The 13,861-nt window shown below is 45.0% G+C and overlaps 1 pseudogene; it reads right to left on the bottom strand.

Annotated features, from left to right (window-relative positions):
- Positions 1-673: 673 nt before the first annotated feature.
- On the bottom strand, positions 674-11,012 carry LOC118643461 (annotated as a pseudogene).
- Between the last annotated feature and the right edge of the window lie 2,849 nt (positions 11,013-13,861).

Here is a 13,861-nt window from a genome sequence, read left to right as displayed (position 1 = left end):
TGGTAGTAAATGTTGATTATTATCATTATTAAGATCATGGTGATGATGGTGATGGTAAGGATGGTGATAATGATGATGATGGTGGTGGTGATGGTGATGATGATGGTGATGATGATGGTTATGATGGTGATGATGATGATGGTAGTGATGATGGTTATGATGGTGATGATGGTGGTGGTGATGATAATGGTGATGATGATGATGATGATGATGATGATATTATGTGGTTTTTCCCACCCTAATTTCCTTACCTGTTGCCTCACTTTCCTGAATTCTGTCTAATTCCAGTTCTTACAATTCTGGCATGAGTTTTCTAAGCAAGAATGTATATGTACACATTTCTTTTTCATTTTATTTATTTATTTATTTATTTATTTATTTATTTATTTATTTATTTATTTATTTATTTATTTATTATACAAAAGGATTTATTAATAAACCAGTAAGACACTACTACACCATGACACTGTCACAATGGGCTTTTAACACTTGCTCTACAATACTGGGGAGGAGGGGCATAAAACAAATTGATTCTGAAGCATAGCAATTAAGAAATAGAACAATGAAAGCAAATTTCTTTTAATAAGAACTCAGAATTAAACTTCAGAGGGACCCAATGTCATACTTCCATTCAGGGACTTGATACAAAAATTTAGTTTAAACTGCTATTAGTAGGTGGCAGGAGCCGCCTTCAAATGAATCTTCAAATTGGAAAATACTGCTTCACCACTTGTTGGGGATAAGTTGCAAATGGAATAATTTAGTGTGGTTTGTAGCTATTTTGATGACCACCTCACCTGGATACTTTCCCATAACCACTCTGCTGGTTGCTATAGTCACTATATCTATAGTAGTTGTAACCAGTGTAGTCATATCCTCCATAACCACCGTAACCTGGGCTGTTATATCCACAGTTGCCATAGCCTTGATTCCAATAGTTATTATATCCCTGGTTCCAGTTTTGACTGGGGCCACCACCTCCTCCACGAGCTCTTCCTGCAAATCCTCCTCTAGATTCCCACGGCTGCTGTTGCTGTTACTGTTCCTCTGACATGGCTACTTTTATTTCACATTTACTAAGACCACCATTGTGGTGTTTCTTTCCCATTATCTTCTTCACTGGTTCCTCTTCCTTAAAGGTAATAAAGCAGAATCCACGCCTCTTATTGGATTTGTCCATGGGGAGCTCTATGGATCCCACCTCACCAAAACCACCAAAGTACTCCCTTATTTTCTCTTTAGGTGTATCTGGAGAAAGGCCACCAATGAAAAAATTTTTTTTACAGGCTCTTTTGATTCCATGGCTTTGGCCCTTTTAGGACCAATCACCTTCCCATTCAATTTATGTTCTTTCTGATCCATGACCTTATCTACACTCTCCCACTCTTTAAACAGCACAAAGCCAAAACCCCTTGATTGCCCTGTGATAGGATCTAACTTCAGAGTGCAGTCTACAACTTCACCAAATTTGGAGAAGTAGTCCTTCAGATATTTCTTTGTAGTGTCCCAGCTAAGGCCTCCTGTAAACATTTTCCATTCTTCCCGCTGTGCCGTCGCTGCTTCAGAGTGTCGTGGGAGGAGTTTGAATGGCCTTCATCCTCCTTGTTCTTACTGGGCGCTACCCACTTCAGTGCCTCGGCCGCGGTTTCAGCCGAGGTTCCCCCCAACCTGGCTCGCTTTCCGCCACTGCTGATGCTCCTTGCGCCGCCACCAGGGCTCCCTCCTGCTCCCACCTTTCTTTTTTAAACAGGAGTGAAATATCACTAATTAATGAGCAATGAATTGAAAAGATATTAAAAGTTAATATACTATTGCCCAGCCAGTGTGGCTCAGTGGATGGGTCATCGTCTCATGAACTGAGAGGTCCAGGATTGATTCCTGGTCAAGGCACATGCCCGGTTTTGGGCTCAATCTCCAGTGGGGAGCATGCAGGAAGCAGCCAATTGATGTTTCTCTCTCACATCAATGTTTCCATCTCTCTCTCTCTCTAAAAAATAAAAAAGATAACAATTTAAAAAGTAAATATACTATCTTAGCAGAGTAATTCACCCAGCACTCCCCAATTAAAGACACGGGCTTGCAAGATAGGAAATGATAGGCTTTCTGATTTTGAACATGGTGAATTACTGTTAGTGATAACCATATATTGATTGTAAAGGGATGAAAAAAGATATTTCATGCAAATGAGAATGAAAACAAAACAAAACAAAAAACCTGGGGGTAGCAATATATATAACTGACAAAACAGACTTTAAAACAGAGGCTATAGTAAGAGACAAAGAAGGATACTACATAATTATAACATGAGCAATCCAACAAGAGGATATAACCCTTGTAAACATTTATGAACCCAACATAGGAGCACCTAAATATGTAAAGCAAGTCTTGATAGACATAAAAGGAGATATTGACAGTAATACAGACATAGTAGGAGATTTTAACACCTATCGACTTCGATAGATCTTCAGACAGAAAATCAAAAAGGAAATAGCAGCCTTAAATGGCACATTAGATCAGACGGATTTCATATCTTCATAGCATTTCACCCTGAAGCAGCAGAATATGTATATTCTTTGCAAGTGCACATGGGACATTTTCTAGGATGGACCACATGTTACACACAAAGCAATCATATCAAGCATCTTTTCTGACCTTAATAGTATAAAACTAGAAGTCAATCACAAGAAAAAAAACTGACATACAGGTGCTGCATTATAGAGTTGTACCCCTGAAGCCTATATAATTTTATGAACCAATGCTACCCCAATAAATTTAATAAAAAACAATGAGAAGCAAAAATAAAAGATGTTCTGGAGATGGATGGTGGTGATAGTGGCCCAACATCAGTGCACTTAATGCTACTGAATTGTATACTTAAATGTGGTTAAATTTGAAAATCTTACGTCATATACATTTTACAACAATGAAAATGATTATTTATAGGATTAAAAAAACAAAACCCAAAAAGGAAAAAACGAAAACACACAAAGACATGGAGGCTAAATAATGTTACTAAACAATGAATAGTAAACAAAGAGATTAAGGGGGGAAATCAAAGGATACCTTGAAACATATGAAAATGAGAATACAACAACCTAAAAAACTATGGGACACAGCAAAAGCAATCCTAAGCGGGAAATTCATAATATTACCGGCCTATCTCAAGAAACAAGAAAAATCTCAAATAAAGAATTGAACTTTATACTTAGAGGAATTAGAAAAAAGAAAAAAACAAGCAAAGCTCAAAGTGAGTAGAAGAAAAGAAATAATAAAAATCAGAGCAGAAATAAATGAAATAGAGTCTAAAAAATACAGGAGATCATTGAAACCAAGAGCTGGTTCTTTGAAAAGATAAACAAAATTGACAAACCTTTATCCAGACTCATCAAGAAAAAAAGAGAGAGGATCCGAATAAATAAAATCAGACATGAAAGAGAAGTAACAACCAACTGCACGGTTATAGAAAAGATTGTAAGAAAATATTACAAACAACTATATGCCAGCAAACTGGACAACCTGAACAAAATGGGTACATTCCTAGAAACATGCAATCTTCCAAAACTCAATCAGGAAAAAAGCAGAAAATCTGAATAGACTAATTACTACTAATGAAATTGAAGCAGTAATAAAAAATAAAATAAAAAAATATAAAAACTCCCAACAAACAAATGTCCTGGACTGGATGGCTTCACAGGTGGATTTTACAAACATTGCAAGAACTAATGCCTATACTTCTCAAACTATTACAAATAATTCAAGACAAGGGAAGACTCCCAAGCTCATTTTATGAGACCAATATTACCCAACTCCAAAACGAGATAAAGACACTAAAAAAATAAAATTATGGGCCAATATCCCTGATGAACATATATACAAAATCTTCAATAAAATATCAGCAAACTGAATTCAGCAGTACATTAAAAAGATCATATACTGTGATCAAGTGGGATTTATTCTGGGGATGCAAGTTTGGTACAATATTTAAATATCAACAAATGTGATACAGAATATAAACAAAATAAAGAATAAAAATTATACGATCAGAACAATACATGCAGAAAAAGCATTTGACAAAATCCAGCTACCATTTATGATAAAAACTCTCAGCAAAGTGGGAATAGAGGGAACATACCTCAAGATAATTAAGGTGGTACATGGCAAACCGACAGCCAACATCATACTCAATGGGAAAAAATCAGAAGTGTGTTCCTTAAGATCAGGACAAGATAGGGATGCCCACTTTTACCTCTCTTGTTCATCAGAGGATTGGAACTTGCAGCCACATCAATTAGACAAAAAGAATAAGTAAAAAGCTTTCAAATTGGAAAGGAAGAAGTAAAACTGTCATTATTTGCAGATGACATAATACTGTATATAGCGAACCCAAAAGATTCCACCAAATATCTACTAGAACTGATAAAGCGATTTAGTACAGTAACAGGATACAAAATAAATATCTAGGAATTAGTTGCATTTTATACACCAATAATGAACTATCAGAAGGGAGGCAGCCCTGGCCGGTTTGGTTCAGTGGTTAGAGCGTCGGCCTGCAGTCCTGAGAGACCCGGCTTCGGTTCCCACTAAGGGCATGTACCTCGGTTGCAGTTTGTCCCCGGCCCTGGTCAGTTGTGTGGGTGGCAGCCACTCGATGTGTTCCTTTCCATCGATGTTTCTCTCTCTCTCTGTTCCTCTCTCTCCCTCCCACTCTACCTGAACAAAAAAAGGAAAAATGTCCTCGGGTGAGGATTAAAAAAAAAAAAAGAAGGGAGGCAAAGAAAACAATCTCATTTTACAGTTGCATCAAAAAATAAAATACCTAAAAATAAATTTAACCAAGAGTATAAAAGACCTGTACTTGGAAAATTATAAGACACTAAAAAATGATATGGGAAAAGATACAAATCAGTGAAAGCATATACCATGTTCATGGATAGGAAGAAATAGCATCATTAAAATGTCCATACTGCCCTGGCTGGTTTTGCTCAGTGGTTAGAGCATTGGCCCATGGACCAGAGAGTCCTTGGTTCAGTTCCCTCTGGGGGTGTGTATCTCAGTTGCAGTTTGTCTCTGGCTCTGGTTGGAGTCATGTGGGTGGCAACCACTTGATGTGTCTCTCTCGTGTCAGTGTTTCTCTCTCTCTTTCTCTCTTCCTCCCTCTTTCCCTCTTGGTCTATCGGAGGATAAATGCAAAAGCGTCCTCGGGTGAGCATAAAAAAAAAGTCCATACTACTCAAAGTAACCTATAGATTCAATGTAATTCCTATTAAGATACCAATGGTGTATTTCACAGAACTATAAGCAAATTCCAAAAATTTGTATGGAACCATGAAGACCCCAATGGCCACAGCAATCTTGAGAAAGAATAATAAAGTTAAAGAAATCACATTACCTGATATCAAACTATACTGTAAGGCCATAGTAATCAAAATAGCCTGGTACTGGCATAAAAACAGTCACAAATCAGTGGACCAGACTAGAGAGCCTAAAAACAAATCCACAAATTTATGGTCAACTAATATGTGACAAAGAAGGCAAGAATATACAATGGACTAAAATAGTCTATTGAATAGATGGTGTTGGGAAAATTGAACAAATAAGTGAAAAAACAAAAAACTAGACCATCTTCTTACACCATACACAAAAATAAACTCAGAATGGATTAAAGACTTCAGTGTTAGACTCAAAGCCATAAAAATTCCAGAAGAAAACATAGCCAGTAAAATCTTGGACATTTCTTTCTTTTTTTTTTTTTTTATCCTTGCCTGAGGACATTTTCCCATTTTTTTTGGTTCAGATAGAGTGGGAGGTAGAGAGAGAGAGAGAGAGAGAGAGAGAGAGAGAGAGAGAGAGAGAGAAGAGAGAGAGAAACATCGACATGAAAGGGACACATTGAGTGGCTGCCACCTGCACGACCCAACCAGGGCCGGGGACAAACTGCAACCGAGGTACGTGCCCTTAGCGGGAACCGAACCTGGATCTCTCTGGACCGCAGGCTGACACTCTAACTGCTGAGCCAAACTGGCTAGGGTGGACATTTCTTTTAACAATATTTTTTTCTGACATATCTCCAGGCAAGGGAAACAGAAAAATAAACAAATGGGACTACATCAAACTGAAACGTTTTTGTAGAGCAAAGGAAACCATCAACAAAATGAAAAGATGACCCACTGAATGGGAGAACATACTCACTGATACATCTGAAAAGGGCTTAATATCCAAAATGTATAAAGAACTTATGGAACTCAACACCAGCCCTGGTGGGTGTGGCTCAGTTGGTTGAACACTGTCCCATGCACCAAAAGGTTGCTGGTTCAATTCCTGGTCAGGGCACATGCCCAGATTGCAGCCTCCATCGCTAGTCAGGGGGCATGTAGGAGGCAGCTGATCAATGTCTCTCTCTCACAAAGATTTCTCTCTCTCTCTCTTTCTCCCCCCTCCCTTCCTCCCTCTCTCTTCCTCTCTAAAAATAATAAAAATGTATTAAAAAAAACACAACTCAACAACAACAAAAAAACTAACAATCCAATTAAAAAATGGTCCAAGGACCTGAATAGACACATCTTCAAAGAGGACATACAGATTGTCAGTAGACATATGAAAAGATGCTCAATGTCAGTAATCATCAGAGATGCAAATTAAAACCACAGTGAGATATCACCTCACACCAGTCAGAATGACTATCATCAGTAAAGCAACAAACAAGGGCTGGAGAGGATGTGGAGAAAGGGAAACCCTCGTGCACTGCTGGTAGGAATGCAGACTGGTGCAGTCACTTTGGAAAGAAGTCTGGTGTTACTTCAAAACATTAAAAATGACCCTGGCCAGTGTGGTTCAGTGGTTAGAGTGTTAACCTGTGCACTGAAGAGTCGCAGGTTTGATTCCTTGTCAAGGGCAGGTACCTGACTTGCAGGTTCAATCCTCGTCCTGCTTGGGGCCTGTGCAGAAGGCAAACAATCAATGTGTCTCTCTCACATTGATGTTTCTCTCTCTCTCTTCCCCTCTCCCTTCCACTCTCTCTAAAAATCAATAGAAAAAACATCCTCAAATGAAGATTAACAAAAAAATTAAATTAAAAATGGGACTTCCTTATGACCCAGTGATTCCACTTTTGTGAATATATCCAAAGAAACCCCAAACACTAATTTGAGAGAATATATGTACCCCTATATTCTTTGGAGCATTATTTACAGGAGCCAAGATTTGGAAGCATCTCAAGTGCCCATCAGTAGATGAGTGGATAAAAAAACTGTGGCACATATACACAGTGGAATACTACTTGGCTGTAAATAAAAAGAAGGAAACCCTACTGTTGTGACCGCATGGATGAACCTGGAGAGTATTATGGTGAGTGAAATAAGCCAGTCAGAGAAAGACAAATGCCATAAGATTTCACTTTATGTGGAATCTGATAAACAACTCACAGATACGAAGAACAGACTGACTGCTGTCAGAGGGGAAGGGGAGTGGAGGTTGCCTGAAAAAGATGAAGGGACTAAGCAAAGAAAAAACCCTCTCGTAGACACAGACAACAGTGTGGTGATTTCTGGAGGGAAAGGGGGTGGGAGGGAGAAGAGGCAAAGGGGGATAAATGGTGATGGAAGGAGACTTGACTTGGGGTGGTGAACACACCATACAATATACGGATGATGTGGTATAGAACTGTACCCCTGAACCTATATCATTTTATTAACTACTATCACCCCAATAGATTAAGTGTAAAAAGGAAGGACATTCTGACACCTGCTACAACCCAGATGGACCGTGCGGACATTATGCTCAGTGAAAAAGCCAGTCACAAAAAGACAAACGCTGTGGGAGTCCACTCACATGAGGTCCCCAGGGCCGTCGGAGTCAGAGACAGAGATAAGAGGGAGGGCACCCAGGGTGGGGTGGAGGATGGGAAGTTGTTCAGTGGGGACAGTTTCAGTTGGAGAAGATGGGAACTGAGATGGAGATGATGTGGTGATGGTCGCACAATGCTGTGAATGTACTTAACACCACTGAACTGTGTGGCAAAAAAGAGATAAAATGATAAATTTCATTGTGCATATATTTTATGTGATAAAACTGTTGGGCAAAAAAAGAAAAAGAACAAGAAAAAGAAGGCCAGGCCTTGCACACAGAGCCGTGGTGGGATGTGCTCAGGCCACCTGAGCTGCTCTCATGAGGCCTCTGGACCACAGGCATGGCAGAGCCTGGGGTCCGAGGGCCAGTGAGCAGCCCTGGACAAGCCTCAGTTCCCTCCTGTCTGTCTCACAGGCCCAGTGAGACAGAAAGGAAGCTTCTGTGGGAGTCACACTGCATGTGTGTAGTCGAGACATGACCTCCCAGGCCAGCCGCTGCCTTCTCACACCCGGGGACAGCCCGGCAGCCTGTCCGACAGCTGACAATGGAACCCCATGTGGTGATTCCATCCGCCAGCAGCGCCAGAGAGCCTTCCCTGAAGGAGTCAGCAGAGAAGTGCCCACAGGGCTTCAATGGTGTCTATTTTAAATGTTTATACATCAAGCCCTGGCCGGTTTCTCAATGGTTAGAGCAGTGGTTCTCAACCTGTGGGTCGCGACCCCTTGGGCAGGTGAATGACCTTTTCACAGGGGTTGCCTAAGACCACTGGAAAACAAAATTACAATTATGAAGTAGCAACAAAAATAATTTTATGGCCCTGGCCGGTTTGGCTCAGCGGTTAGAGCGTCCGCCTGCGGTCCGGAGAGACCCGGGTTCGGTTCCCGCTAAGGGCACGTACCTCGGTTGCAGTTTGTCCCCAGCCCTGGTTGGTCGTGCGGGTGGCAGCCACTCGATGTGTCCCTTTCACATCGATGTTTCCCTCTCTCTCTCTTCCTCTCTCTCCCTCCCACTCTGTCTGTACAAAAAATGGAAAAATGTCCTCAGATGAGGAAAAAGAAAAAAAAGAAAAAAAAAATTTTATGGTTGGGGGTCACCACAACATGAGGAACTGTATTAAAGGGTCACGGCATCAGGAAGGTTGAGAACCACTGGGTTAGAGCATCAGCCCTCAGACCAAAGGGTGGAGGGTTTGATTCCTGGTCAAGGGCAGGTTCAATCCCTGGCCCTGACTGGGAGGCAACCAATCGCTGTTTCTCTCTATCTTTTGCTTCCCTCCCTTCTTCCCTTTCACTCTTATCTAAAAATCAATGAAAAAATATCTTTGGCTGAGGATTAATAAATAAAATGTTTACATCAATAAACCTTATCACCTCAAATCCTTGATTCCACGTACGATAATTATCTCAGAATATTGTCCCATTTACTTCCTGAAGTACTGATGCACAGGGCTGGTTGGTGCTGTTCCCACTATGGACTCATGTTATGAGCAGATGGCACCATTGTTCAAGGCTGTCCCTGTCTCCCTGTGACTTTAACTTCATCTGAAGAGGAGACCAAAGGTCTACGTTTAAGGCCTTGAGGTTACGATGAAAGAACCCCCTTCCTGGGGCACACACACACTCGCCTCCATACAAGCTCACACACACACACACACACACCTCCACACATGCTCACACACACGCACACTCACCTCCACATGCACACTCACACTTACCTCCACACACACGCATGCACACACTCTTATACATGCACACATCCTCAGTCACATTTATTCACACACACACTCACCCCCCACGCACACATATGCACACACTCTTACACATGCACATGTCCTCAGTTACAGTCACATCCATTCTTACACATGCATGCACACTCACACACACACCCCCATCTGCTGTGAGGGGCAGATGCCCAGCATCCCTGCACCTGGCTGCCTGCACCAGGTTGGTCCCGGCATGGGTCCTGCTCACTCCTCAGATCTGGGCAAACAGTAAGATCTCCTGCTTGTGACAGGTCATCAGCACTGTCCTTGTGTTTCCTCAGTCTCCCTCCTGGCGCAGCCTCCCAGCTGGAGCACAGCTCACCTGTGTGCCCCTCCCCCAGACTGCAGCCACTCTGTCAGGTGACCAGCAGCATGACAGTTATGCAAAAAACAAACAAACCAACAAAAACACAAAACACAAAAAAGAAAGAGAAAGAGAAAGGAACAGAAAGCTAGTCATAAAACCACATTTCCTAGGATCATTAAGGGCTCTTAAGAAAATGCTGAGCTGTGCAGAGTCTTCAGATCCCAACCTCTCTTTTCTTCAGGGCTAATTGTGTCCCTTCCCTTTTTAGCTGTCATGTGAAATGCATCTTTTATGAGAGAGGAGACAAGAGTTAGAGCCCCAATCCCACCCCAGCTGCCTGGAGGAAAAGGAGGCAGCCTGGTTCCCCCAGACGTGCCCTCCCCCCAGTCCAGGCCGCCCCAGCAGACTCCCGCTCCCTCTCCTTCCACGTGACCTTCCTGGGACAGCTCAGTGCTGTGAGCTCCGGTGTGGGACCACGTTTCCGACATGCACACCCCACAGGCAGCGTCACCGCAGCAAAGGCAGACGCAGATGGACACACCAGGGGCAGTACGAGAAGACAAACAGTTTCTGACATTTCCGTGACACGACTTCATTTAAACCCCAAAAGGGCCTGTATGGCAGTTACCGTCACCCCACTGTGCAGATGTGGAAACTGAGGGTGAAGCCTCCTTCTCCAGGTGGCAATGCTGCATTCAAAGTCAAGGGCGGAGGCTGCAGCCCGACCTCCTCCGTGGAGGGGCAGCTCCTGCAGGGGCTCAGGAGGGCGGAGGGGACTGGGCAGCTCCTGTGGGTGCTCAGGAGGGTGAAGGGGGTTGGGCCAAGAGGTGGACAGAATTAACCACCCCACCCAAGGGCCAGCTGCATTCCTGGGAGAGAGACCATGGTGGAGCGGGCGGTGACCCTCTGCAGCCACACTGCCTGGCCCATGCCCCTCTGTCGGCCACCAGGAAATATGGGACTCTGCCAGTGCCGGGCTCACACTTCAGCACCAGTGAGTCCGCCATCCCCACGCCGGTGCAGGATGGAGGCCTCTCCTCCGGTCTCCCTGATGCAGACCTGGAGCTGCTGCTGACCTGTATTCTCTCCACACGGCATGGGGCCCAGTCCTCAGTGCCTCTGTCCCTGGCAGAATGGGCGGACACACAGATGGACAGATGGATGGCAATAATTTTAGGTAGAGGAAAAGGCACACATACATCTCCATTTTCTCTAAGTCGGGACTCTTCTCAGAGGACTGTGACTGAAGAATTTCAAGGTCAGACAGTGACCCCCAGTGACTAACACTAAGGATGTCCCAGGGCCTGTATGTGGGGCCTGCTTTAACACACAGACAGAAATGAGGTGTCAGGGGCCTGCTCTAACACACAGACAGGAATGGGGTGTCAGGGGCCTGCTTTAACACAGACAGGAATGGGGTGTCAGGGGCCTATCAATGAATAGTTCAGAGCCCCTCGTGTATTCAAAACACCTCTTGTTCTCTTCAATAACCTCATTTCTAATGGTTACTTACTTTGCAAACCTTTAAATACTTTAAATTTTAATAAAAGTAATAAACATACATGTTTAACATATAAAGTAATGCAAAGGAATGATTAGACAGAGACAGATACAGAGGGAGAAAGAGAGAAGGAGGGAGGGAGCCAGGGAAATAGAGGGGAGGGAGGATAAAGGGGAGAAGAAGGGAAAGGGGGGAAGAAGGGAGAGCCCCCAGCCCACCCCTCCATCTTCAGACCTTCTCCTTGGGGGGCAACCACTTCAACTGGCTCTGAGGTCAGGTCTCCACTCCTGTCCATAACCCTCAGGCACTTTCTCCATCAGCTTCAGCACTTGTCCTGCTGATGGGTGAGGACGTGGCTCCTGACTGTGGCCCATCTCCTAGCAAGGCCTCAGCAGCAACTGCAGTGCGCTTGCTGATGTGTCTGCAGAGATCACCCATTCACAGTGCCTCCCCACATGCCCATGTGCCCACCACGCAGGTGAAGGTGGCCACATGGTCACCCTCCTCTCCCTCCTCTCCTCAACTACTGACAGATGCTTCACCTTATCCAGGTTGACAACACTTAGTCTATTTTTACCCATAATTAAATTTTCTGTGCTTTGCCTACAGACTTTAGGAAGTTGAAAACCAGTTAACCTGAATTAGTGAGCATAGCTAATCACTCTGACAGATAAATCCCAATGAAGAGGGGCCCCAACACAATCATTTGTTTCCCATGCCCTGCCACAAAGGTGAACAGGTACCTGAGCAGCCACTGGGGACCCCAGGTGGCAGGCTGTGCCCCCTGACCCCATAACTTTCATGGCCCTCCTTGTCATTCCATTTCAGACACAGCCTGGAGGACCCACGTAGGGTCCCTCACAGGTCAGGGCACCTGGTCGCAGAGGGAGAAAGAGAGAAGGAGGGAGGGAGCCAGGGAAAAAGAGGGGAGGGAGGATAAAGGGGAGAAGAAGGAAAAGGGGGGAAGGAAGGGAGAGCCCCCAGCCCACCAAAGGTGGGAAGTCCCCTGGATATCAACCCCTTGCAGCTGGTCACGCCCCAGCCCTGCTCCTCTGCACCTAAGGAGTCTCGGGGAGGGGGGGGCATCTTCCACTCCTAGGAGAGGTTCCTAGTGCCACAGTCAGGAGAGTTTCTGCCCTGCACTCCACCAGGTACTCAGACCAGCCCTTGTTCTCACTGACCCGTGTGGTTCATGTGTCTTTTATGGAGCATGGTTTCCAGTGGCCTTTCCTTGCTGAGAGAGAAACACCAGCCCATCGCCACAACGCTGTGCATGGCAGACAGTGCTCAGACCCGCTCTGTTTCATTACCTGGGGGTCTTCTCATGCTGCCTCCCACTGGACCAACGGCCCCAAACTTGGACTAACTTTTTGTCTGGCTTTGGAGTGGCCGGTGTTTCTCCCTTCATTCTCCACCTTTCCTGGTCTCTGTGTCCCACCGTCTGGAGGTCACTACTGTGTCTGTGGGCACTTTCCCCCAGGAATGTCTTTCTGGGGCCCGAGCAGAGTGACCTGTGGAGCTGGAGCTCACTTGCCACCCACGTTCCCAGGCTCCATGGCATCGGATTCCTGGAGCCTGAACCCTGTCCTCTCGCTAGCTGGAGTGAGTGCGTGTGCCACCCAGAGGGTGGCAACTCGAGACTAAGTCCTGCAGAGTGTCTACAACCTGTCCCCACACACAGAGCTTCCAGAGAGGGGCCCCTTGGAGCTTCAGGGGCACCCACAGATGGCCCGAGTGTCTCCAGGGTGCCATGTGCAGTGAGACGCCCCTTCTCTGCTTCGCCTGCCCGTGCACACCCTGGGGAGGGAGCAGCCATTCACCTGCTGATGACGTCTGCAGTGTTTCCTGGATGTTAACAGTGCTTCCTATCACTTCTCTGATTTGGCACCAAGTCCAAGAGGCCTATTTGAGGGGGCCCTGAATGATTCATGGTACAGACTCTGGAGGCCTGGGCACATGCCCGGCACTGTCCTGGGTGCTGTTCTCCATCTGGATGGCATGGGGAATGCTCCGGATAGAAGTGCACAGGGGGAGCTCCTCACCCCACACACGGCACAAAGAGAGCCCGGAAGCCCCCCAACACCAGCGTCTGTGTCGATGCTGACATCCTGACGGTGAGGTTTTTACAAGATGCTCTTATGGAGGGAAACGGGCAGAGCTTGTGGCCCTCTTGGCATCATTTCTTACAAACAATGTGAACCTACAAATATATATGAGGTTAAAAACCACAGGGGGGACCCAGATTTCCTTGCCTTGCCCCAGGGATTCATGCCCAAGAGGTCTGGCTGGGTATAATCACGTGCCCAGGGGACCTGGTGGTGGATGGGACTGACCGTCAACCAGAGCCTGACCTGGCAGCGTGGGAATCGTCCCATCATGGAGGTTCCACCACCTTTAATGAAGTGGTGTGTCGGCCAAGCTAAGGGAATCACCCAGGTGAATGCCC

This window comes from Molossus molossus, unplaced genomic scaffold (assembly GCF_014108415.1).
Source record: "Molossus molossus isolate mMolMol1 unplaced genomic scaffold, mMolMol1.p scaffold_m16_p_39, whole genome shotgun sequence".
Classification (NCBI taxonomy): domain Eukaryota; kingdom Metazoa; phylum Chordata; class Mammalia; order Chiroptera; family Molossidae; genus Molossus; species Molossus molossus.
The sequence above is the reverse complement of the archived record's forward strand: the minus strand, read 5'-3'. Positions and strand labels throughout refer to the sequence as shown.